We start from the raw sequence: 25081 nt of genomic DNA on the forward strand, positions 1-25081 counted from the left end.
TCATCACCCTATATGAACTGTGCCTCTGCCTGTCCCTATATGAACTGTGCCTCTGTCTGCCCCTATATGAACTGTGCCTCTGTCTGCCCCCTTATATGATCAGTGCCTCTATCTTCCCCCTATATGAACTGTGCCTCTTTCTGCCCCCTATATGAACTGTGCCTCTGTCTGCCCCTATATGAACTGTGCCTCTATCTGCCACCCTATATTAACTGTGCCTCTGTCATCCCCCTATATGAACTGTGCCTCTGTCATCCCCCTATATGAACTGTGCCTCTGTCTACCCCTATATGAATTGTGCCTATATCTGCCCCCTATATGAACTGTGCCTCTGTCTTCCCCCTATATGAACTGTGCCTCTTTCTGCCCCCTATATGAACTGTGCCTCTGTCTGCCCCTATATGAACTGTGCCTCTGTCTGCCCCCCATATGAAATGTGCCTCTGTCTGCCCCCATATGAACTGTGCCTCTATCTGCCCCCTATATGAACTGTGCCTCTGTCTGCCCCCCTTATGAACTGTGCCTCTGTCTGCCCCTATATGAACTGTGCCTCTCTCTGCCCCTTATATGAACTGTGCCTCTATCTGCCACCCTATATTAACTGTGCCTCTGTCTGCCCCCTATATGAACTGTGCCTCTCTCTGCCCCTATATGAACTGTGCCTCTGTCTGCCCCTATAGGAACTGTGCCTCTGTCTACCCCTATATGAATTGTGCCTATATCTGCCCCCTATATGAACTGTGCCTCTGTCTGCCCCCTATATGAACTGTGCCTCTGTCTGCCCCCTATATGAACTGTGCCTCTGTCTGCCCCTATATGAACTGTGCCTCTGTCTGCCCCTATAGGAACTGTGCCTCTGTCTACCCCTATATGAATTGTGCCTATATCTGCCCCTGTATGAACTGTGCCTCTGTCTGCCCCCTATATGAACTGTGCCTCTGTCTGCCCCCTATATGAACTGTGCCTCTGTCTGCCCCTATATGAACCGTGCCTCTGTCTGCCCCCCATATGAACTGTGCCTCTGTCTGCCCCCATATGAACTGTGCCTCTATCTGCCCCTATATGAACTGTGCCTCTGTCTGCCCCCCATATGAACTGTGCCCCTGTCTGCCCCCATATGAACTGTGCCTCTATCTGCCCCTATATGAACTGTGCCTCTGTCTGCCCCCTATATGAACTGTGCCTCTGTCTGCCTCCCTAAAATGGGCTGCCTAGTCTAACATCCCCTCGGTTGAAGCATCTCTTCAGTTCTTGCAAAACTACAACCCCCATCATGCCTGCAGATCTGCAGGCATTATGGGAGTTGTAGTTTATAACACAGCTGGAGAGCCACAGATTGGGGGACATCTTCTCTCTGTAGAATTTGATGCCCAAACATCACTGGTTCCTCATCCTCTGTATAAAGACAATAATCTTTATAACCCGGCCAATATACTGTACGCACAGAATATAACCCTGCCACACATTTTCTTCTGTTTGGCAGGATCTCACCCCTATACTGCCCTCCTTCAGACCCCTAAGGGTCATCCATATAGCAGACATTCAGCCAGTTGAATGTCTGCTTACAGCAGATGCTGCCAAAGTGTCCCATCTCATAGATGGCAATGCAGTCTGGTGAAAATCAGCCCAAAGAATGGATAATGAATGTTCATTTTTTGGGCAGGCATCCATTCTACTGCGGCGATCCTGCACTATGCACAGTGCGGCAGAATCCCATGGAAAACAATGGGATTCTGCTGCAAGTGGATTTCTGCTGGCAGAATGTCCCTAGTGAGAATGAGACCTAAGTGCCCCCAGACCCCTTAGTACTCTTTGAGACCCATCTTTCCCCTCCTACTTCAGACCCCCAAGTCCCCCAGACTCCTCTGCACCCCAGTCATACTTTTCTGCCCCCCAGCTTCCTTCTCCTCGGCACCCCCCTTTAGTCAAGCACCTTCATACTTTTATACTTTTCTGCCCCCCAGCCTCCTTCTTCTCTGCACCCCCCTTTAGTCATGCGCCTTCATACTTTTCTGACCCCCCCAGCCTCCTTCTCCTCTGCACCCCCTTTAGTCATGCACCTTCATACTTTTCTGCCCCCCAGCCTCCTTCTCCTCTGCACCCCCCTTTAGTCATGCACATTCATACTTTTCTTCCCCTCCAACCTCCTTCTCCTCTGCACCCCTTTAGTCGATCACCTTAATACTTTTCTGCCCCCAGCCTCCTTCTCCTCTGCACCCCCCTTTAGTCATGCACATTCATACTTTTCTTCCCCTCCAACCTCCTTCTCCTCTGCACCCCTTTAGTCGATCACCTTCATACTTTTCTGCCCCCAGCCTCCTTCTCCTCTGCACCCCCCTTTAGTCATGCACATTCATACTATTCTTCCCTTCTAACCTCCTTCTCCTTTGCACCCCTTTAGTCGATCACCTTCATACTTTTCTGCTCCCCAGCCTCCTTCTCTTCTGCACCCCCTTTAGTCATGCACCTTCACACTTTTCTACCCCTCCAGCCTTCTTCTCCTCTGCACCCCCCTTTAGTCATGCACCTTCATACTTTTCTGCCCCCCCTAGCCTCCTTCCCTAGAGGAGGCTCGACATGCTGTAGAAGAGAAAGACACTCCTCTCCTCGTAACGGCGCTGCTGTGGCAGGGACGTCCATGACGTCGGGGGAAGTTAGTGAATCGCTGGCCGGGCAGTGCTCCCTCGCTCTGGCAGGGCTCAGCTGTTCATTTGTATCCGTGTCTTAAAGACACCGATACATATGAATGTGGGGAAAGCGGTTTAGGGAACCGGTCGGAGGTTCGGATGACTGGCAAATGTGGTCCTAATCGGGACCGTGGTCCGCCAGTTGAGTACCCCTGCTTTATACTTATATTGAAGAACCTTTTATTTTTTTCACTTTTTATAGGTTATACTATGCTGCAATACATTTGTACTGCAGCACAGTATGACCTGATGAGCTGCACAGACTACAGCCGTATCGCGGCGCCACCGTTGGTGAACAGGGGGAGCACCCTCCCCCTGTCAACACCATAAATGCCGTGCTAGGCACTATCGCCTGCAGCACATCGCGCAGAGCAGGAGATCGCTAGGACGTATGCATACGTCCAGTTGCGCTAACAAGCTAGCAACTTAAACATATACATACGTCCTGAGGTGGGAAGGGGTTAAGGGTGTATAGAGGGGGCTTAGAACTTGAGTCATATCAATACCTGGTGGCTCTTGCCTGCTCTGACTGATCTGCAAGACAGGCTGTACTAGCAGATCACTAATGGATCGAGAATTGCCGAACTGACCACTAATCACCGAGTTACTGATGCAGCCTGGCTTATGCTCTGTAATAAGCATAGTATCAGAGTGAATGCAATCTAATGATTGCATATAAAAGTCACCCATGGGGACTTAAAAAGTATAAAAAAAATATAATTTGGTTTGATTGGTTGCTAAGGGCAACAACAATTTTTTTAGGCAAAATTAATAAATCTGCCACATCATTTAATGTTTTTACAGACATTTGCGCTTTTGCTTATTTATTTAGAACAATTCCATGAATGATCTCTATAAATATTTTGCTATCCTAAAGCAGTACAGATTTCAGCTCTAACAAGGAATAATACAAATTGCATTTTACTTACTTTATGATGAATTAATATAGACAGACATAATTGAGACAATTTAATATGAGGAATAATAACAGTATAAAAGATATATGAGATGATTTTGTTTGGGGTGAAAAGTTTGAGCTGCTGTTTTAGTATATGAAATTTAATTTTAGCCTTTGTAATGCATTTATAATTAGGTATAAATCATAAAATGTATTTAGTTAGACTGTAAGACTTTCTACTTTTAGCCATAGGAAATTGTTTAGTGGACAACATGTTTTGATTGTTGGGATGTGGATAAACAATCCCATAATGAGACTAGAGGCTTTGTTTTACATAGACAGACCATATGTTTTTAATGCCTCCCATCTTATCCTTTAATCACTATTTACAGAATCACTAAAGACACATTAGTCAAATGCATAAATAACCTGTAGTGTGGCCTATAGGTACTGTGGACCCATTGGGTTGCTTCAGACTCACTTAAGGTTAAACATGGGAGTAAAATCTAAGAGATGATGAGTTCTTCACCTGTTAAGAAGCACTCCTAGTTTTTTTCCCCCCCATATCATGCACATTTTAAGCTTGTAAGTGAGTGACTGTGTCTGTCACTCACTAACCGCTGGGGGTCTGCCACGGTACACTGCTCGCTGACTGATTGACTGACTAAATACAGTCAATCAGTCAGAAAAGGCGGCGGGCCCCCTCACTGTCACACACTGCGGAACCTGGTGCACATATGACTGGGCAACCAGTCTAGCCCCGTCACTGAACTACTACTTACATCTGCCTGTGAGGACTTGCTATCGGTGGTGCGCGTGGTGAGTGACGTCATCGCAAGAGCCTCGCCGGGGCGCCAACATCCTGCGCGGCACGTGCGATGATGTCACTTGTAGCGTGCACCTCTGCCAAGAAGTCCTCGCAGGCAGATGTAAGTAGCGCAGGCCGTGTGAGAGTGTAAGAGTGTGAGTGAGTGTGTGTGTTATGTTACCTAATGTGGGAATCTATGCTACCTAATGTGGGGAATATATGCTACCTAATGTGGGGAAACTATGCTATGCTACCTAATGTGGGGAAACTATGCTATGCTACCTAACGTGGGGAAACTATGCTATGCTACCTAATGTGGGGAAACTATACTATGCTACCTAATGTGGGGAATCTATGCTACGCTACCTAATGTGGGGAAACTTTGCTATGCTGCCTAATGTGGAGAAACTATGCTATGCTACTTAATGTGGGGAAACTATGCTATGCTATGCTACCTAATGTGTGGAAACTATGTTATGCTACCTAATGTGGGGAAACTATGCTACCTAATGTGAGGAAACTATGCTAACTAATGGGGGGAAACTATGCTACCTAATGTGAGGAAACTATGCTATGCTACCTAATGTGGGGAAACTATGCTATGCTGCCTAATGTGGGGAATCTATGCTACCTAATGTGGGGTATCTATGCTACCTAATGTGGGGGAACTGCTGCCTACCTAATGCAGATTAATGTGAGTTGCAGTGCAATTTTATGGCATAGTACTTTTTTTTTTGGGGGGGGGGGGGAGTGGAGTGGGGGCCCAGACTGCAAGGGGACCCAAAATTTCGATGGCAGCCCTGTCAGTGAGTAACGTTTTCATTTTACAGCTCTTTGCCCACACTATAACCCAGTATACTGGGTTTAGTACGGGTGAACTAGCTTTCAGTTTCTCTTTAAGAGCCGGAGCTTGTGCATGACTATTGGCAGAGCAGCAAAACTGTGGAGAAAAACAGCAGCAGCAGAAGAAAAACACTAGGCCCCAGACCCAGATCAGATATCTGTGAGAATCTTGACATTATCAAGCTGAGACAAATGAATGTATGGAATCCAGGCAGTAGCAGCCAAACTAACCAGTATGACTTTGTTTTTATATTGTAGTATCATATTTTTTCCATCTTGTTCTTTTTATTAAGGCTCATACGACACAATGCAATGGAATTTTTAACTCTAAAACTCAAATGTACAGTTTATAAGTAACACTGTTTTTGAGCTATGGTAAACAAATTAGCAAACCGAAATGTCACACCCTCTGGCAAAGAGTGAGAGGAGTAAGAGCAGCAATGCCTTCTGTAAAAGTAATCATTGCTAGAATTGTCATTTAAATTTATTATAGCTGTCTATGACAAAAATATGTACAGCAGAACAATCAACATGAAATTGTTGTAAATAGAAACTAGAGAATTATGATCACTGAAGAGATAGAAGGTCGGCTGCATAAACAAATAGAGAGGGCCGCCCGGGCAGGTACAGTGGTAATAATGGGAGATTTTAACTATCCAGATATAGATTGGGGCCAGGGGCTGGCTAAAACTACAAAGGGGAGAAAATTCCTAAATTTATTGCAGGATAATTTTATGGGCCAGTGTTACGCCGAGTGCTCCGGGTCCCTGCTCCTCCCCGAGGCGCTCGCAGCGTTCTCCTCTCTGCAGCGCCCCGGTCAGACCCGCTGACCGGGAGCGCTGCACTGACATTCACGATGGGGATGCGATTCGCATAGCGGGACGCACCCGCTCGCGAATCGCATCCCAAGCCACTTACCCGTCCCCGTCCCCGGCTGTCATGTTCTGGCGCGCGCGGCTCCGCTCTCTAGGGCGCACGCGCGCCAGCTCTCTAAGATTTAAAGGGCCAGTGCACCAGTGATTGGTGCCTGGCCCAATCAGTCTAATTAGCTTTCACCTGCTCCCTGTCTATTTAACCTCACTTCCCCTGCACTTCCTTGCCGGATATTGTTGCCTTGTGTCAGAGAAAGCGTTTAGTGTTGTCCAAAGCCTGTGTTCCAGACCTTCTGCTATCTCCATTGACTACGAACCTTGGCGCCTGCCCCGACCTTCTGCTACGTCTGACCTTGCCTCTGCCTAGTCCTTCTGTCCCACGCCTTCTCAGCAGTCAGCGAGGTTGAGCCGTTGCCGGTGGATACGACCTGGTTGCTACCGCCGCAGCAAGACCATCCCGCTTTGTGGCGGGCTCTGGTGAAAACCAGTAGCAACCTAGAACCGGTCCACTGACATGGTCCACGCCTATCCCTCGCTGACACAGAGGATCCACATCCAGCTAGCCGAATCCTAACAGTAGATCCGACCATGGATCCCGCTGAGGTGCCGCTGCCAAGTCTCGCTGACCTACCCACGGTGGTCGCCCAGCAATCGCAGCAAATTGCCCAACAAGGACAGCAGCTGTCGCAGTTGACCGCCATGTTACAGCAACTTCTGCCACTGCTACAGCAGCAACCATCTCCTCCGCCAGCTCCTGCACCTCCTCCGCAGCGAGTGGCCGCTCCTAGCCTCCACTTGTCCCTGCCGGACAAATTTGATGGGGACTCTAGACTCTGCCGTGGCTTCCTGTCTCAATGTTCCCTACATATGGAGATGTTGTCGGACCAATGTCCTACAGAACGGTCTAAGGTGGCGTTCGTAGTTAGTCTTCTGTCTGGAAAGGCCTTGTCTTGGGCCACACCGCTCTGGGACCGCAATGATCCTGCCACAGCCACAGTCCAGTCCTTCTTCGCTGAAGTCCGTAGTGTCTTTGAGGAACCAGCCCGAGCTTCTTCTGCCGAGTCTGCCCTGCTGAACCTGGTCCAGGGTAATTCTTCAGTAGGCGAGTACGCCATCCAATTTCGTACTCCCGCCTCCGAATTATCTTGGAATAACGAGGCCCTCTGCGCGACCTTTAAAAAAGGCCTATCCAGTGACATCAAGGATGTGCTGGCCACACGAGAGATTCCTGCCAACTTGCATGAACTTATCCATTTGGCCACCCGCATTGACATGCGTTTTTTCTGAAAGACACCAGGAGCTCCGCCAGGAAAAAGACCTTGATCTCTGGGCACCTCTCTCACAGTATCCTTTGCAATCTACCCCTGTGCCTCCCGCCGAGGAGGCTATGCAAGTGGATCGGTCTCGCCTGACCCATGAAGAGAGGACTCGCCGTAGGGATAAAAATTTATGTCTGTACTGCGCTAGTACCGAACATTTCTTGGTGGATTGCCCTATTCGTCCTCCACGTCTGGGAAACGCACGCACCCAGCTCACGTGGGTGTGGCGTCTCTTGGTACGAAGTCTGCTTCTCCACGTCTCACTGTGCCCGTGCGGATTTCTCCTTCTGCCAACTCCTCCTTCTCAGCCGTGGCCTTCTTTGACTCTGGTTCTTCTGGAAATTTTATTCTGGCCTCTTTGGTTAATAGATTCTGCATCCCGGTGACCCGTCTCGTCAAGCCGCTCTGCATTTCTTCGGTCAACGGAGTGAAGTTGGACTGCACTGTGCGTTACCGCACAGAGCCCTTGCTTGTGAGCATTGGACTGCATCATGAGAAAATTACATTTTTTGTCCTGCTCAACTGCACCTCTGAAGTCCTCCTCGGTCTGCCATGGCTCCAGTATCATTCTCCCACCCTTGACTGGACCATCGGGGAGATCAAGAATTGGGGTCCTGCTTGCCGCAAGGAATGCCTCACGTCTGCTCCCAGTCCCGTCTGTCGGGCCTCAGTGTCTCTACCTGTGCCTGGTCTTCCCAAGGCCTATCAGGACTGTGCCGTGTCTCCTCATAGCCCCCGTCCTGGTGACACTCTGCCCCGTGACAAACTTCACCCTCTGCCCCCCCTCCCCATTCCAACTTCTTCTGGACTACCGGCCGCTGATGTAGCTACCCAGGACTTCTTTTTGTTCCGGAAGGAAACTCAAGAGGCGCCCCCTATGTTCTCGTCTCATTTGAAGGGACAAGGAGACAAAAATAGGGGGAGACCTAAGGGGGGGGGTACTGTTACGCCAAGTGCTCCGGGTCCCTTCTCCTCCCCGGAGCGCTCGTGGCGTTCTCCTCTCTGCAGCGCCCCGGTCAGACCCGCTGACCGGGAGCGCTGCACTGACATTCACGATGGGGATGCTATTTGCGAGCGACTTACCCGTCCTGGTCCCCGGCTGTCATGTTCTGGCGCGCGCGGCTCCGCTCTCTAGGGCGCGCGCGCGCCAGCTCTCTAAGATTTAAAGGGCCAGTGCACCAGTGATTGGTGCCTGGCCCAATCAGTCTAATTAGCTTCCACCTGCTCCCTGTCCATATAACCTAACTTCCCCTTCACTTCCTTGCCGGATCTTGTTGCCTTGTGCCAGAGAAAGCGTTTAGTGTTGTCCAAAGCCTGTGTTCCAGACCTTCTGCTATCTCCATTGACTACGAACCTTGCCGCCTGCCACGACCTTCTACTACGTCTGACCTTGCCTCTGCCTAGTCCTTCTGTCCCACGCCTTCTCAGCAGTCAGCGAGGTTGAGCCGTTGCCGGTGGATACGACCTGGTTGCTACCGCCGCAGCAAGACCATCCCGCTTTGCGGCGGGCTCTGGTAAAAACCAGTAGCAACCTAGAACCGGTCCACCGACACGGTCCACGCCTATCCCTCGCTGACACAGAGGATCCACATCCAGCTAGCCGAATCCTAACAGCCAGTTTGTGGAGGACCCAACAAGAAGTGATGCCTTGTTGGATCTGACCATTTCCAACAACGCAGAGCTGGTTGGTAATGTAACTGTGCGGGAAAACCTTGGTAATAGCGACCACAATATAGTTACTTTTGACTTAAAATGTAGAAAACAAAGACAGACGGGGAAGGCAAAAACATATAACTTTAAAAAGGCAAATTTCCCTGGGCTGAGAGCTGCACTACAGGACATAGACTGGAGGAGGTGTTCTCAAATACTGATACAGAAGGTAAATGGGACATCTTTAAATCAACTCTAATAACTATACAGCTAAATATATACCAAAGGGGAACAAATATAAACGATTAAAACTAAATCCTACATGGCTGACAAATGATGTTAAAAGAGCAATAAACAACAAAAAAAATAGCCTTCAAAAAATTCAAATCTGATGGGTCAGCTATAACATTTAAACAGTACAAGGAGCTTAATAAAATCTGTAAAAATGTAATAAAAACAGCAAAAATTCAAAATGAGAGACAGGTGGCCAAAGAAAGCAAAACCAATCCTAAATATTTTTTTCGATATATAAATACAAAAAAACCAAGGACAGAGCATGTAGGACCCCTTAATAATGATAATGGGGAGATTGTCACGTGCGATCAAGAGAAGGCGGAGCTACTGAATGGGTTCTTTACTTCTATATATACTATGGAAGAAGGAGCTGACATTGGACAGGTCAGTGCTGATAACACATCATGTAATGTACTGAACTGGCTTAATGTAGACATCGTACAAGGTAAGTTAAGTAATATAAATGTAAGCAAATCTTCAGGGCCGGATGGACTACACCCAAGAGTTGTTAGAGAGGTAAGTTCAGTAATATCTGTACCCTTGTTCATGATATTTAGAGATTCTCTGGTGTCTGGTATAGTGCCAAGGGACTGGCGCAAGGCAAATGTGGTACCAATCTTCAAGAAGGGCTCTGGGTCTTCGCCAGGCAATTATAGACCGGTAAGTTTAACGTGCATTGTGGGTAAATTGTTTGAAGGACTTATACGGGATTACATACAGGAATACATAGGGGATAATTGTATTATAAGTGATAGCCAGCATGGGTTTACTAAGGATAGAAGTTGTCCAACCAATCTAATTTGCTTTTATGAAGAGATGAGTAGAAGCCTTGACAGAGGAATGGCTGTGGATATAGTGTTTCTGGATTCTGCAAAAGCGTTTGATACTGTCCCTCATAGACGTCTGACAGGTAAGTTAAGGTCTTTGGGCTTGGAAACGTTAGTTTGTAACTGGATTGAACACTGGCTCATGGATCGTACCCAGAGAGTGGTGGTCAATGATTCGTACTCTGATTGGTCCCCGGTTATTAGTGGTGTACCCCAAGGTTCAGTACTGGGCCCGCTGTTGTTTAATTTATTTATCAATGATATAGAGGATGGTATTAACAGCTCTGTTTCTATCTTTGCAGATGACACCAAACTTTGTAGCACAGTACAGTCTATAGAGGATGTGTATAGGTTACAAGATGACTTGGATAGACTAAGTGTCTGGGCATCCACTTGGCAAATGAGGTTCAATGTGGATAAATGTAAAGTTATGCATCTGGGTACTAATAACATGCATGCATCGTATGTCTTAGGGGGGATTAAACTGGCAGAGTCACTGGTAGAGAAGGATCTGGGTGTACTTGTGGATCACAGACTACAGAATAGCATGCAATGTCAGGCTGCTGCTTCCAAGACCGGCAGGATATTGTCATGTATCAAAAGAGGCATGGACTCGAGGGACAGGGACATAATACTCCCCCTTTATAAAGCATTGGTACGGCCTCACCTGGAATATGCTGTTCAGTTTTGGTCGCCTGTTCATAAAAGGGGCACTGTGGAGATGGAGAGGGTGCAGAGACGCGCGACTAAACTAATATGGGGCATGGAACATCTTAGCTATGAGGAGCGATTAAAGGAGTTACAATTGTTTAGTCTTGAGAAGAGACGTTTAAGGGGGGATATGATAAACGTATATAAGTATATAAATGGCCCATACAAAAAATATGGAGAAAAACTGTTCCAGGTTAAACCCCCCCAAAGGACGAGGGGGCACTCCCTCCGTCTGGAGAAGAAAAAGTTTAGTCTCAAGGGGCGACACGCCTTCTTTACCGTGAGGACTGTGAATTTATGGAACGGTCTACCTCAGGAACTGGTCACAGCAGGAACAATTAACAGCTTTAGATGCATTCCTGGAACAAAAGAACATTAATGCTTATGCAGAATTATAAAACTACATCCCTTCCCCTTATCCCCTTACACCCTTCCCTTCAATTCCCTGGGTGAACTTGATGGACGTATGTCTTTTTTCAACCATACTAACTATGTAACTATATATATGATGGTTAGTATAAAGTAGTTATAATAAACATAAATGCAATATCAAGTTTTACTCATGGCAAATGTATCATGTGTAACCTATTCTTCTGCACAGAAACCAATGGGTAAGGGGCCTACCGATACCTCAACAGCAGCTAACTGCTTCCTTCTGTCTATTAGATGGCATGTAAAGGATTGAGCTAATAGCTCTCATGGTTTACAATTCATGGCAGATTGACAGAAGTAGAGAGTAATCCATGACAACCTAGTGAGGTGTCCACATACTGTTGTTGTACAGAAGCCATCTGCTATCAATGTTCACTATTAGTTTGGATACACATTTCTTTGGTGAGAGTGCAAAGCAAAGGAGAGAACAATTACATTGGAATAATTAACCTTTGAATAAGCAGATTTTTTTTGGCTATGAGGATGTTTTTTTATTGCTAGGTTCCAAGAGCTGTAAGTTTTTAATTGTATTTTTTTTTTTATTGCCATAGGAGGGCATGCTTTACAGGAATGAATAAAGCAACAATTTTTGTGGTGGGGGAATAAAAGAGAAATGATTCTATAATTTTGTCCTTTGGTTTTTTTTTACCCAATTGGTATAAATTTATTATGTGGGTCAGTACAGCTATGGTGATATCGATTTTATGCTTTACTATGTGTGCACAATAAAAACGTTTTTCAATTATCACTGTTGTTTTAAACTTCTCTTCTTCCCTTCATGCTTGTAAAACATTTCTTTTACCTAAAATGACTCCTCATTATTGAAAAAACAGCTCTAAAGTCTTGAACACTAGGTGTCTCCCTTCCCTGTAACCTGTTGTCCACTGCCTGGAAAATCTGTGTCTATTAACTATATCAAGAAAAAGCAAAGGAAGTGGGGCGGAGTTTAGCATGTGCTATGTGCATGAGGAAAAGTGTAAGAGCATGAGAAAGACTGGGCGGTGTACCTGCAAGATAACCAGTCTGCCTGCTAAAGATGATCCACACTGTGCCTAAAAGATAAATCAAGGCTTCATAAAGTTCTGGGCAGCTGTACATCGTGTAAACACCAGTTTACCTATTTCTCTGTGTTCGCAGTAGCAGTTTGGAGATTGCCCTGTGTCATTGATTATTTATGGCCAATGTTAAAATGATCTTTATAGGAACGTTCTGAGAATACTAGAAAATTCTTTCTTGAGAGATTGTTCATGGATGAAAAATCTTTCCTAAACAAAAGATTTTTTTATCCAACTATCGGCTAAAAATGTTAAACATGGCTGACCTTTTCCAGGTGATTGATGACAATCTGCAATCAGTTGGGTGGGTAGGGGGTGTTTATTAAAACTCTGCTATCCTATCATAGAGGGAGAATTTACATGACTAGATACAGCCCTCTAAGTATGCATATACTACTAAATGTATTACTAAAATAAAAAATAAATAAATAAATAAATAACTTATATGGCTAGTTTTACTTAAAATATTTATTAAACTATTAATTGAAAGTAACATCTATAGCAAGGCCCTTGCCACAGATGAGATACATACATATGAATTAGCAATAAATCATGAGAGTTGGTGATAAAAATCAGTATTAAGTCCAATGAAAGACCGGCTGCATAAAAATGGATATATAGTCACTCTCTGGATACAGTCTATGATGTAATTAGATAGGTAAGTTAAGCATATATAAACATATGAGACAGTTGGTGTGCAGCACCACTCACCACCCGACAGCCGGCAAATAGAGCGAGGTCCCCGCAGCTTTCAGAGGAGATATGCGATCTGGGTAGCAGTACAGCGATGTAAAGAGCCATTTTTCCTAATGCTTTGCAGACTGGCACGGACATGCATCCAGCCCAAAATGTTAGTCTGCAGCCCCGGAGAGTACTGCTTGTTGCGATCTGATCTTGCTGCAGGATGGCACAGAATTGGCTGTAGTTGGTAGCAGTGGTTGGTGGCAGGGAGTAGTGGCGTCCTCGTGCTGAGGATTGCGCGCGTGGTACAGTGGTACCTTAGAAGTGGGGTTCCAGCAGTTGCCAATGAAAAAAAAAATTGTTGGTGAATATATCTGAAAGTTCATATGCAGGTGGTCTAATAGTATTGGTGTATACAGAAATGGCAAACGCTTTTCGGGGAGGTCCCCTCCCTCAGTAGCGGTGTATACTACTGAGGAAGGTGACCCCCCCAAACGCATTTGGCATTGCTGTATACCCCAATACTATTAGCCCACCTGCATATGAACTTTCAGATATATTCTCCAACAAATTTTTTTTCACTCGCAGTAAAACTAGCCATATCAGTTATTTCTTTTTTAGTTTAGTAGTACATTTAGTAGTATATGCATACTTAGAGGGCTGTATCCAGTCGTGTAAATTCTCTGTTTGTTTTTTGGCACGAAGGGTATCGTGCAACACAGTGACCTCGGTATACATTGTATTTTATAGTGTGAGCCAGCCTCAACCCTTTGTATTACGGTATTTTCCTATCATAGAGGGGCCTATAGGGTTCCACGTGAAGCACCCTTCCTCTTTCCAATAACATACATCATTAAAATGTAACTCACCTATGGCCTTGTCACTAATCTCATGGATGCAGTGGCATTGATGACAAGATACTTGTGCCTTTATCCATAATAGAATGTAAGGAAGCCCTTATCCAATATTTAAACATCATGTAGCATAAAAGGAAACATAAAGGGTGCATATACTACTCTTTATAGAGCAGATGGCTGTTTGAAAATTATACTACACATAATATGAAATGGACTGCAGTACTTGGTATGTAAAGATCATGAAGATGACAGATATTAGAGACACATTTTTCTTCAGATGTGTGTAAAGGGTAAGATTTTAAAGGGTTTGGTTACTTTCCTTTAATATAATGATGTAATTAACTCCTATATACTTTATTGCAGTTATTCTCCATAATGGGAAGTCCCACTTGCTTTCTCCTCCTCCTTTTATGCCACATGGTGGTGCTCCCCCTTCCATAAAATGACTACAGATAGAGGGGTGTAATGAACAAGTCAGGTGACTGGTGGTGGATCCACTGGACCAGAGGGGCGATGACGTGGGCCGTACCAGGGGAACAGAGTCTAAGGGACTGCTGGTCTTCACCAGGGCCCGCCGCAAAGCGGGATGGTCTTGCTGCGGCAGGTAACCCCCAGGTTGTTCCACCCGTTAGCGACTCAACCCCTCCGGTAGCTGAGATAGACGCGGTACTGGAGGAGCAGGCGGAAGCGTAGTCGGACATAGCAAAGGTTAGGGCAGGCGGCACAGGTTCACAGGCGATAGGCAACAGGTCATGGGCAGGCAGCACAGGTTCACAAAGCGGTAGTCACTGGCAACGGGTCGGTAACAGGCAAGGGCAACACAGGAACACTATGAACGCTTTCTCTAGGCACAAGGCACTAAGATCCGGCGAGGGCAGGAAGAGGCTGGAAACATTTATAAGAACAGTGAGGGCCAGGCACCAATCAATGGTGTGCTGGCCCTTTAAATTTCATGAAGCCGGCACGCACACGCCCCAAGGAGCGGGGCCGGGAGACAGAGGCAGCGCACGAGGATGGGGCCGCAGGTAAGGAGACACGGGATGCGGCGCGTGTGCGGGGACCGGCTGCCACGCTAACCGCATCCCCAACGGAGGAGACCCTGCGCTTCCGGTCAGCGTGTCTGACCGGGACGCGCAGGAACACCGCAGACTGGGGCAGGGACAGCAAGCGCTCCGATCCAGTGGAGGGGACCGGAGCGCTCACTGTTACAGTACCCCCCCTTTGGTCTCTCCCTCCTTTTGGTACTAAGGAAACTGAGGATGAGGCTGCAGTCCAAGATGTTCTCCTCAGGCTCCCAAGATCTCTCCTCAGGACCGAAGCCTTCCCAGTCGACCAGAAAAAATCTTCTCCCCCAGATGAGTTTGGACGCCAAAATCTCCTTGACAGAGAACACATCCGTTGTGCCGGCCACAGGGGTTGGAGTAGAGACCTTGGGGGAGAAGCGATTAAAGATGGCAGGCTTTAGGAGGGAGACATGGAAAGAGTTGGGAATCCTGAGGGTAGAAGGAAGATAGAGTTGATAAGACACTGAATTGATTCGCTTCTTGATTTTATAGGGTCCCAAGTAGCGGGGACCCAACTTGTAGCTTGGGACCCTAAATCGGATATATTCCGAGGAGAGCCACACCTCTCTTAACCAGGGAAAAACTCTGGAGGAGCTCTGAGTTTCTTGTCTGCCTGAGACTTCATGCAGGCAGAGGCTTTGAGGAGAGCGGTGAGGGTCTCTCGCCAGATAGAAGGGAAATCCCGGACAAGGTTGTCAACTGCAAGTGCGGGAGAAGAGGAAGTCAGCGGCAGAGATGGAAGAGGATGGCGACCAAAAACTACAAAAAATGGAGACTTGTTAGAGGCAGAGGAGTGCTTGTAATTATAGGAAAATTCTGCCCAGAGAAACAGATCAGACCAGTCACTGTGGCGTGAGGACACGAAGTGGCGTAGATAGGCTCCCAAAATTTGATTCACCCGTTCCACCTCGCCATTGGACTGAGGATGGTGGGAAGATGAGAAGTCCAACTTGACCCCGAGCTGACCACATAGAGCCCTCCAAAATTTAGAGACAAACTGCACCCCACGGTCTGAGACAATGTGCTTGGGAAGACCGTGGAGGCGGAAAATATGCTGGAAAAACTGTGTGACCAACACTGGTGCAGACGGAAGACCAGGCAGAGGTACAAAGTGGGCCATCTTCGAGAAGCGATCTACTATGACTCAAATGACCGTCATTCCATGGGAGGAGGGTAGATCGGTAACAAAGTCCATGGCAATGTGAGACCACAGAGCCTCAGGAATAGGGAGGGGCAAGAGGAGACCAGCTGACTTCTGGCAAGGTGACTTGTCCGGAGCACAAATCATATAAACTTGGATGTAGTTCGAGACATCTTTCCCCATAGTAGACCACCAGTATCTTTGGGAGATAAGCTGGAGAGTTTTCTGTACCCCAGGATGACCTGCAAATAAAGAGGCATGGCCCCACTTGAGGACTCGTAGACGCTGAGGTGGAGGCACATAGGACTTGGCTTGAGGGAGAGAGCACAGATCCACTGGAGCAACGGCAATTAGGCGCCCAGGCGGAATTATATGCTGAGGTCAGGTGACTGGTGGTGGATCCAGTGGACCAGAGGGGCGATGACGTGGGCCGTACCAGGGGAACGGAGTCTAAGGGACTTCTGGTCTTCACCAGGGCCCGCCGCAAAGCGGGATGGTCTTGCTGCGGCAGGTAACCCCCAGGTCGTTCCACCCGGTAGCGATTCAACCCCTCTGGTAGCTGAGATAGACGCAGTACTGGAGGAGCAGGCGGAAGCGTAGTCGGACGTAGCAAAGGTCAGGGCAGGCGGCACAGGTTCACAGGAGATAGTCAGGCAACAGGTCAGGGCAGGCAGCACAGGTTCACAAAGCGGTAGTCACAGGCAACAGGTCGGTAACAGGCAAGGGCAAAACAGGAACACTATGAACGCTTTCTCTAGGCACAAGGCACTAAGATCCGGCGAGGGCAGGAAGGGGCTGGAAACATTTATAAGAACAGTGAGGGCCAGGCACTAATCAATTTAAATTTCATGAAGCCTGCGCGCGCACGCCCTAAGGAGCGGGGCTGCGCACGCCGGGAGACAGAGGCAGCGCACGAGGACGGGGCCGCGGGTAAGGAGACACGGGATGTGGCACGTGTGCGGGGACCGGCCGGCACGCTAATCACATCCCCGACGGAGGAGACCCTGCGCTCCCGGTCAGCGTGTCTGACCGGGACGTGCAGGGACACTGCAGATTGGGGCAGGGATAGCGAGCGCTCCGATCCAGAGGAGGGGACCGGAGCGCTCACTGTTACAAGGGGCATGTGACAAAAACATCAATAGTAATATACTGAACATCACAGACTAGCACAGATTCGGCGGAGTAGGCTGACTGATGTGTATGGTCACATGATCCTCCATCTGCCGCCATATAATGGATAGTAGCACCATTTCAATAGAAATGGTCCTTACAAAGAAAGAAGATTAAGGGTGCATTCACACACTCTTTGTTTTTGCGGGTTTTCCGCTGCGTATTTGAAAGGAGCTGGCTCTTCTCGGCTGTCCAGAGCAGATTTTCCGCAGCGGAATTTACACTGCAGAAAATTTTCCGCAGCGTAAATTCCTCCGTGGAAAATCTGCTGCGGATAGCCGAGAAGAGCCCGCACAATTTCAAATACGCAGTGGAAAACCTGCAAAAACAAACAGCGTGTGGACGCACTATAACTTTACATGAATTCACAAGTTCACAGGAATAAATGACATGTCATCATTAATATTTTTTTCTTAACAAATGCATTGAAGTAACTATCACCTTTAAATTGGTCAACTTTTGATAGTTAACATCAAATAATTTACTGTCAAACTATTCTTAGAATGTTTTACTTTGCTCCTTCACTTTGAAACTGCATTATTTCTTAAACTTTTCTGCATTGTTATTCCTTTCTCTTAAATGATGTTTTTTTATTGTATTCAAAAAAGCTTTTAATGTCACATAAAAATTGTACCTCTACAAAAATGTACCTCCGCGTACTGAACATCCAGTCACTGGCATTAAATCATAAGGATCAAATAAAATGCTTTAACTCCTCAGGTCATGGTACGCAAAGTAACGATTGTGTAACAAGCAACTTATTGATTCTGAAACAGCCACAGATGTCCTGAGATGAAGTTTCCCTCTGCTTGTGTACATGGAGGAGCTCCTGCTCTCACAGAGAAATGACTATTGGCTCCTTTGTCTGCTATATCCTTCACTCTATTGTCTTTCCTCTTATATTCATACTTTTTTATAATACATTCTTTGAAGGAAGGTTTGTTTTCCAGATTGACTCTATTTTTTGCATACATGTTGATAAAGTGGATAGTCGTCCTACTATATATGACTCCATATACTGTAGCAAGTTTATTGATATTGAATGATGGAATGTTATGTTTATTTATTAATTTATCCATTACCGTATATACTCGAGTATAAGCCGAGTTTTTCAGCACAATTTTTCATGCAGAAGACGCCCCCCTCGGCTTATACTCGAGTGAACTCTCCGCCTGTCAATCCCCAATCCTTTATCAGTGGTCTTCAACCTGCGGACCTCCAGATGTTGCAAAACTACAACTCCCAGCATGCCCGGACAGCCATCGGCTGTCCGGGCATGCTGGGAGTTGTAGTTTTGAAACCTCTGCAGGTTCGCAGGTTGAAGACCACTGCGGCCTTCGTCATCATCCAGACCCCCCCTTTAGTTTTCTACTCACCTCCCCTCGGTGGGAAGGAAGGGTGAGCTGATCCGGGCCATCTATGCTGCAGGGACCGTCCGGTGGGGAGGGTTAGTCGTTCCGGGCTGTTCATTTTCACCAGGGGGGCCCTCTTCCCTGCTCTGGACCCGGCCCCGGACTAGTGACGTTGCCTTGACGACGACGCACAGGGACGCGCATGAACGATGACGAAGGCCGCAGTGGTCTTCAACCTGCGGACCTCCAGAGGTTTCAAAACTACAACTCCTAGCATGCCTGGACAGCCGATGGCTGTCAGGGCATGCTGGGAGTTGTAGTTTTGCAACATCTGGAGATCTGCAGGTTGAAGACCACTGATGAAGGGATTGACAGGTGGTGATGATGAAGGGGGGGATGATGACGGGGGTCTGGATGATGGCGGGGTCTGGATGATGACATGGTGGGGGGATGATGTATTTCCCACCCTAGGCTTATAGTCGAGTCAATAACTTTTCCTGGGTTTTTGGGGTGAAATTAGGGGCCTTGGCTTATATTCAGGTCGGCTTCTACTTGAGTATGTATGGTGTATGTATATATATATATATATATATATATATATATATATATATATATATGTAATGTATATCAGTGATGCTAAATTTATAACTTAGAGGCCAGCAGTCTAACTAGGAGGGCCATATGCTTGGTGCCAGGGTATGGCTGCCTTGCCCAGACTAGATCTAGGACAGTGAAATAAACATCTGTCCTAGTGAAAAAAAGCCAGCTGAGGTTATAATGGGAGCTTTACTTTATGTATGTGATCTGTGCATAGCAATTTTGCTAAGAACTGATTGTGTAAAATGTATATTAGAAAGATTTTTAGAACCTATACTTTGACCTGGCACCTTGCTAAAGACCTGGCACCTTGCAGATACTGTGTCTGTGGTCCTGCACCAAATCAAAATGACCGGCACTGATCTATAATCTACAATGTGCATAATCAAATCTCCCTATAATAAATAATATTTTTTTTATATGTTAATGACCAGGCCTGAAAAGCCTTGAAGGGGTTATCCAAAGTTAGAAAAACATAGATTATTTCTTCCACACTTGTCCTCAGGTTGTGTGTGGTATTGCAGCTCAGTTCCATTAAAGGGGTTATCCAGGAAAAAAACTTTTTTTATTTATCAACTGGCTCCAGAAAGTTAAACAGATTTGTAAATTACTTCTATTAAAAAATATTAATCCTTTCAGTACTAATGAGCTTCTGAAGTTTAGTTTGTTCTTTTCTGTCTAAGTAATCTCTGATGACACGTGTCTCGGGAACCGCCCAGTTTAGAAGAGGTTTGCTATGGGAATTGCTTCTAAACTGGGCGTTTCCCGAGACACGTGTCATCAGAGATTACTTAGACAGAAAAGACCAACCTTAACTTCAGAAGCTCATAAGTACTGAAAGGATTAAGATTTTTTAATAGAAGTAATTTACAAATCTGTTTAACTTTCTGGAACCAGTTGATATATATAAAAAAGTTTTTTCCTGGATAACCCCTTTAAAGTGAATAGAGGCAAGCTTTAATACCACACACAACCTGAGGACATGTGTGGTGCTGTGTTTAGAAGAAATTAGCCCTGGTTATCTATTCCTGGATAATCCATTTACTATCCACCAAGATAACTTCAGATGGTACAAAACAGTAAACAGGTCCAAAACTGTTGGTGCTGCAAGACTTTCTCTTGGTGTGCTGTAGAGGCTGCTATTTCAGTGTGTTAGTGAAGGAATTTGTCTTGGTTTCTCTTAGTGTCTGACTTAGAAGTCAGGTTTATCCCTAGACTTCTTATAGGTCCCAATGGGGATAGCCTGACTTGTTCTGCACTAGCAAATGACTCTATTGACAATATTAGGGCTCCCTCTCTCTTAAGGCCAGGTTATGGCTTACTGATCAGGATCTTTTCTGGGGTGTTCTGGGGGTTCTTAGGAGAGGTCTCACACCATTTACTTACTTACTTGGTGCATTCAGGTGAGAAGTCTGACTCTGACTTATGTGAATGGACATCCTGACATCGAGTCATCCTGACACTTACTGTGCCCTAGCAGCAGGCACACCAAACAAACAGCCATAGGGTGCTTTCTGCAGACTTAGAACCTGCACCGTCTGCCATAAAATTACATTGGGCAGTCATCAACGTGTAAATATTGATAACAAAATATAAGCAATCTAAAGAAGACATTGTTTTCATACCTAATATTGTACTTTCAAAGTGCTGCAGTGACCAGCTCACCCTTTGTAGCCCCCAGCGTCTCGGACTGGAGCAGACCAAGTCCAGGCAATATGAAAAAAACGTAAGGTCCAGCGCTTTATGTCGGCAAATTCACAAGGATTTATTAACAGAAAACATGCAGGTACAGACCAGGTTACGCGTTTCGGCTGCTAGTACATGACTAAGGCTATGGGAAAAGCTATGGGAAAAGCATCACCTTGTCTGGCTTTTTGTTTGGCTTAGAATATAGGGTTATATCCAAGGATTAAGAATTAGTTTTTTCACACATCGTATGTAGCATTTTTTTTTATCACTATACACAGATTTCTACTTTTGAGGATCTGTCTACCCTAACATTTGTTTTTCAGCATTTTAGTGATTTTCTTATCACATAGATGCCTATTCTAAATCCTCTCTCACAATAGAGCTGTCTTCTAGTTTTCCCATTTTAAACCCAAGAGGGCTTCCTAGCACCTCTGACCTCTTGTAGCTTCATGAGGTGGTTGGCTGTTTTACACAATTTGCCAAACTCCTATTGACAAACAGGATCACAGACACAGTGCTACCAGGAACAGATACAATGGAACAAGAGAGGGATGTGGGTCCCCAGCAGAAGGACAGGAATGTAGACACAGGGCTTGCAGGCATAGATAAAGGACTAGTAGATGTAAACAAAGGGCAGACGAGGGCAGAAATATATATGGACATTTATCAACGGGTTTAGTCAGGTTTTCTTTATTATAATTGTCGCAAATTGTCGCAACTGCGACTACGCGATTTTTCGTGCGGCATTTTGACTGGAAAGCGAGAAAAGCAAGTTTTCCAAAAATTAACTACGTAGTAATAATTTTAAAATGGACTACGGGTAGTCAGGTATTTATTAACTGCGACAGTCGCAACTGCGGAAAAAAGTCGCAACAGGGTTAAAAATTGACTAAATTTACTCCAGCTCAAACATGGAGCAGAAAAAGCTACTACCAAAGGAAAAAAGGAAAAATTGCTTACGTGAAAGAAAATTATCAACAGGCTGAAACCAGTTGATAAATAAGTCACACATAAGCAAAAAAAAAGTAAGGAAAAAATTACAAAAAAAAAGAATACATAAGCAAACACTGATAAATGTCCCTCATTGTATCCAGAAATCTCAGGCAGAAGAAAAAAAAAAGCCAATCCAGCAACATCATATTAAGCTTATACTCCTTATTTCATTCAGCAGGTCATAAAAAAGAAATACATTGTAGTTAAAATGCTGACACATAGTCATAGCACACGTAGAATCCATGACAGTTCACAAACAGAAAGCATGTTGGAAACAAGACATGAAAACCAGACTTGAGTAAGGTTACATTTTACTTTTTTGGAGTATCCGGGTGTGTTGGAAACAAAACATAAGAATCTTATACAGGCCAACAAGTTGGAATGGTATGTTGTCCGCAGGAGAGGGGTGAGCAATAATGCTGTTTGTAACGCCACTTAATGCGGGAAACACACATTTGTTTGGAGCTTGTCTTCAAAGTTGGGAGCTTCTAAGGGGTCCATTTAACTAAGTGATTCAATGATAAATAGTTTTTAGTTTATGACTGATCTAGAATCCTGTTATGAAACAGCTGCTGGATTATGAAACTTCTAGTTTTGCTAGGTGTTTAGTGTCGAACAACCAATGTGTGGACTCTGGTAGACTCCTGCCCTTCATCCTCAATCCCCACTAAGGAGAACAGCAGGCTAAACAAAAAGATAAAAGTGCAGATTAGAATAGCCAATGGTTAATGCCAGAAAGATAGTACGAGAAAGACAGAAACATTAGAGAATAATTGTGATGTAGGCAAAAGATGGACTTCAGGTTAATATCATAGCATCTAACAAAAAGTTACCTAGCATAAATACTAAGGAGCAAAGAGAAAGGTTGAAGGTCGGGATGCAATGAATATGTGTAATCAGGGTCAGGAAAATAGTAACAAAAATATTACAAATAGAAAATAGAAAAAGTAGGTTAAAATACCTTGTAGTTTAGGTATGGTTTGAGAGGACTATTTCATTCTAAGTAAGCCATTGGGCTGCAGCAGTTTCCTTGGCAACCGGACCTACCTAAGTGGGATGAGCAGAGAGCAGCCAGCTGTAAGTGAAAAAATGACTGCAGAGAGCTAAGCCTCTTTAAAGGGGTACTCCGGTGCTTACACATCTTATCCCCTATCCAAAGGATAGGGGATAAGATGCCTGATCGCGGGAGTCCCGCAGCTGGGGACGCCCCCGTGATCATGCACGCGGCACCCCGTTTGTAATCAGTCCCCGGAGCGTGTTCGCGCCGGGACTGATTACCGGCGACTACAGGGCGGGCGGCGTGTGACGTCACGCCCCTGTGTGATGTCACGCTCCGCCCTTCAATGCAAGCCTACGGGATGGGGTGCTGTGTTCATGATCCCGGGCGTCCCCAGCTGCGGGACTCCCGCGATCAGGCATCTTATCCCCTATCCTTTGGATTGGGGATAAGATGTGTAAGCACCGGAGTACACCTTTAATTACTTTGCTATATAACAGTTCATTGAAGACTTACAACTGTTTGCAGCTACACATTTAGGATTACAAAGTCTTGTTATTGACATGCATGTATAAAGTAACACAATGGTAGATACAAATATCAGTCAGCTAAGTAAATATGGATTTTTGGACTATAAACACATTGTTCATGGTCTACGATCCTGATGACTTTCTATGTTTAATCTGCTGTATTACAAGCAAAATGTTATTTAAAAAATACTAAAATAATATATATTTTAGCAAAGGTACAACTTAACCTTTATTGTTAGTATGTGATGTAGCAACATTTATACAAATTTTTTTTTTGTGTAAACATTTTTACAAATTTTTATTATGTACATTCAACTATGAGTTGTATTTGGAATCAAATGTCAAATTACTGAGGCAAAACTTTTTTATGTGGAATTAAAATCATAAACTGAATACAGGCTAAATATCATTGGTACATGGGCTATCATTGGCTGAAACATGTGTATGTCTATTATAGTTGCCTTTGCAAGTAATAGCAGTGTAGATAGGTATGCTGATATGTATTCAGCTAACAGAATGCAGGAATACACATACCAAAAAGAGATTTACTGTCACACGGTATGTTAAGCTACTTGTCAGGTTTACATTAAAGGAGCACTCCGCTGCTCAGCGTTTGGAACAAACTGTTCCGAATGCTGGAGCCGGTGCTGGGAGCTCATGACATCATAGCCCCGCCCCCATGATGTCATGCCCACCCCCTCAATGTAAGTCTATAGAAGGGGGCGTGGTGGCTTTCATGCCCCCTCCCATAGACTTGCATTGAGGGGGCAGGGTGACATTATGAGGGGCAGGGCTATGACATCACGAGCTCCTGGTGCCGGCTCCAGCGTTCAGAACAGTTTGTGGCAAATGCTGAGCAGCAGAGTACCCTTTTAAGGGAAGAAAATACAGTGCTCAAGAAAAATTAAGGGAACACTAAGATGACACATCCTAGATCAGAATGAATTAACTGATTGTATAAAATACTTTCAGCTTTACATAGTTGACAACTATATGTGCTGACAACAAAATCACACAAAAATTATCAATGGAAATCAAATTTATCAACCCATGGAGGTCTAGATATGGAGTCACACTCAAAATCAAAGTGGAAAACCACACTACAGGCTGATCCAACTTTGATGTAATGTCCTTCAAACAAGTCAAAATGAGGCTCAGTAGTGTGTGCGGCCTTCACGTGCCCATATGACCTCCCTACATTGCCTGGGCATGCTCCTGATGAGGTGGTGGATGTTCTCCTGAGGGATGTCCTCCCAGACCTGAACTAAAGCATCTGCCAACTCCTGGACAGTCTGTGGTGCAATGTGGCGTTGGTGGATGGAGCGAGACATGATGTCCCAGATGTGCTCAATCGGATTCAGGTCTGGGGAATGGGTGGGCCAGTCCCTAGCATCAATGCCTTCCTCTTGCAGGAACTGCTGACACACCCCAGCGACTTGAAGTCTTGCATTGTCTAGCATTAAGAGGAACCCAGGGCCAACCGCACCAGCATATGGTCTCACAAGGGTACTGAAGATCTCATCTCGGTACCTAATGGCAGTCAGGCTACCTCTGGCAAGCACATGGAGGGCTGTGCTGCCCCCCCAAAGAAATGCCACCCCACACCATTACTTA

Source organism: Hyla sarda, chromosome 4 (genome assembly GCF_029499605.1).
Source record: "Hyla sarda isolate aHylSar1 chromosome 4, aHylSar1.hap1, whole genome shotgun sequence".
NCBI lineage: Eukaryota > Metazoa > Chordata > Amphibia > Anura > Hylidae > Hyla > Hyla sarda.